Below are 3,348 nucleotides of genomic sequence, written 5' to 3' on the forward strand. Positions count from 1 at the left end.
TGATCAATATGTCATCCACATATCGGACTAATTAAAATTTCCGTAACTCCCACTAAACTCCATGTATAAACACAACTTCTTGACTTATCGAGAAATGTTTTATCACATGATCGAAAATGTTGATTCCAACTCATTGATGTCCTACTTAAGACCCTCTCTTAAGTTTTACATTATCTTAGGATTGCAAGAATCTACTAAACTCAAGACATGTATTGAATACATTCCTTCTATTGAAGAAGTGGGTTTTAGATTCACTCGCTATGTATTTCATAACCTCATAATGAATCACAATCCCTAAGAAGATCCAAATAGACTTAAGCATTTCAATTGGTGCAAAACCCTTTGTCACTAATCAACCAATCTTGCTTTGAAATATCTCTTTATTAGTGCAAAACCCTTTGTCACTAATCAAGCCTTTTTATTTTGGATTTTCATGGCCCTAAGCCTTGTATTGAGTTGTGACTTGAACACTCTTATGTAAGTCATATGTTCATTACTTCCTAGAAGCAATCAACTTGAATCAAATAATTTCTTTGTAAGTTATAAGCTCTTTACTTTCTTAAAAGTAGCATGAATTCATCATTTTTAACAAGTGACGAACTTAACCTCCTAGGTTTTGAAGAAACAATGCAAATGACAAAACGTCCCATGTAGCCAAGAAAGACCAGTTTCTTGCGACATAACATTCTTTGTGGCTCTTGGCTCTTGAATAATTTCTCCCACTCTGTCTTCTAGAAATAAACTTGTATTTTAGAAAGACAGCTTCACGAGCCGCAAACCCGTCGTACTCGTGATAATTGAAAGGGAAAAATGAGCATTTGTTTATTGTGAAAACTTACAAACATGGTACATTACCATTTCATATCTCATATGATTTAGTGGAAAAATTTAGACAAAAATGATAAATTCCCCAAAAGGATCAAGTAACTCAAAGTTACTTGATTGAAGTCCAAACCATATCGAATAGCGTTTGAATTCATATCCAACCACACATTATTCAATAATGCGTGTTAAGAGAGATTAATTTGTGATACTATATCACATTTCCTTTGGCTTATGTCAAAGTCTTCACTTTGATAATCCCATCACGACTAAATCGTGATTCCTTGAACTCTTTGAAATTCTTCAAAGATTTCTCCTTTTACCTTATTAAGTGAACATATTAGCGTCAACTTAAATCGTTGGTAAAAGAAAAATGATCAACCTATTTTGGATCGATGATATACAACCTCGCTCTCCTTTTCAACCAAAAGGCACGAGACATCTTGCTTTAAATACAAGATACGCATATACCATTAACAATCTAATGGTTTTAAGAGTACTCGATAACTCTTTGCGTTCATCATTCCAAAATTTAAGGTTTAATCTTGGGTTACCAATTTGAGTCTTACATCATCTTCATGATATATCATTCTAGTTTGGTTTAGAATATAATCACCTTGATGATGGGCTAGCCATACATCAAATCATGGTGTAAAGGGTCACAAAGGTGAAAACCTTTTTTGTATCTTAACAAGTTTATATTCTTATTTAGAGTTTATGCACTTAATAGTCATAATTAAGTACAACTTTAAATCCAAAAACTAGATTGAGTACACAATTACTCTATCTCTCGACATTATTGTTGCTAGTCGTCATATTCTAATCATCCTATGTATCAAGTACAATGATGAAAACCTCCACTGGTTTCTAATATTGACGAAGTGGTACTAGCAAAATTTATGTTTAATCAAATAAACATTTAAAGAAGAAGGTCCCATTAGATGTCCCACAACTAACTTGTTGATTCTTCAATAATTTGGGGTAGTTTCCTTTCTCGTGTCCAACATTTAAGACAATGGAAACTTTATCGGTCGGGATTGATAGGTTTAGTATCGTCATTCCTCAATGACTTTACTTTCAACATTACCTTGTATCAATTCCATTATTATCTTTACTTTTTGAACCTCGTCCTCATCTTAACGGTTTAAGAGAATGCTCCCACTCATTTCAATAAGTCTTTGCTTTGAGAAGAAAAATTGAATTCATGAAGATTACTCTTCATTTGTTCGTTTTAGTCTTAAAACTTTCATTGAAATGGTTGCGTTATTTTGGTCAATTACGAATTCTGAAAATCTAATCACCAAAACAATTTATCGCTTCAAGGTACTTAATTCAATTAAGCATATGAAACATAGTCCATTGTAAGTAGAAGTGTTAGTCAAGAATCAAAAACCTGTTTGATAATGAATAACTTTAATCTATACTCTTTACAAGAGATCCTTAGCAATGGTTCGTTTGATGTTTTAGAAGCAAATTCAAATTTTGTCTTTAGTTACGATGTTTTAATGGAGATTCGTTATCAAAATCGAAATGATATCGTATATGAATTGTGGTAAAGAAATAGAACAATATAACAACGGAATAGTGGAAAACTTAACATTTATCGTTTTATTAATACTTGTAAACAAGTATAGCATTTACATAGTGACCTCTACCCAACTATGATAAATGATTCCAAGATCCAAATTCATATTAACTTGGGCACGGTGGGGCCGATACATCCCTTATCAATATAACTCGGTGGATTAACTCTTTAATCGATTCTACTTTTAGAACTCTTGGTCGATAAAATTACATTAACAATTATCTTTAGCCCAAAACACATCGACAAGGGCACGGTGGGGCCGATACATCCCTTATCAAATACTTTTGTTGAGTTCAATCCAAATTTCGAATAAATGTGTCCATGATCCAAACCCACATTAACTTGGGCACGGTGTGGCCGATACATCCCTTATCAACATGAATTCGGTGGATTAACATTCATCACCCACTTCCCCTACGTAACAAGGTACCGGTGTGGCCGAGCGCACTCCCTCACGAAATAGGTTTTCATGGTTTCTACTCTTTGGTAAGGCTATGTCTCAATTGATTGTTTTAGCGAGAGGTCATGTCAATTTATTATCTATCACGTTTTAAGTGAACTAAAGCGGTGAACTACGATAATTCTAATTGACACGGTCGATAAACTCGATAAAAGACAATGCATGTTTAGTTATGGCGATTTAGCGATGCATGTGACATAAAATAAAATGCAAGCATAAAGATAAATAAATCCTAGTATGGCCTTCCTAAAATAGAAAAACTATTTAACTATTACATATTCGGAAACCAACTCCATTGGTCCCTTGAACTTCGGTTGTGGCACGCATCTCGAGGTAACACCGTCTTTATGTATCGCCATTCTTGAAGAAATCCGTCTTTTGGAACTCCGGAATGAATAAAATTACATAATAAATTACATAATTTCCTATTATACATTTGTAACTAAAATAAAATAAATCTATTAAATTACAAAACGGTGAT

Source organism: Silene latifolia, chromosome 2 (assembly GCF_048544455.1).
Source record: "Silene latifolia isolate original U9 population chromosome 2, ASM4854445v1, whole genome shotgun sequence".
NCBI classification, from domain to species: domain Eukaryota; kingdom Viridiplantae; phylum Streptophyta; class Magnoliopsida; order Caryophyllales; family Caryophyllaceae; genus Silene; species Silene latifolia.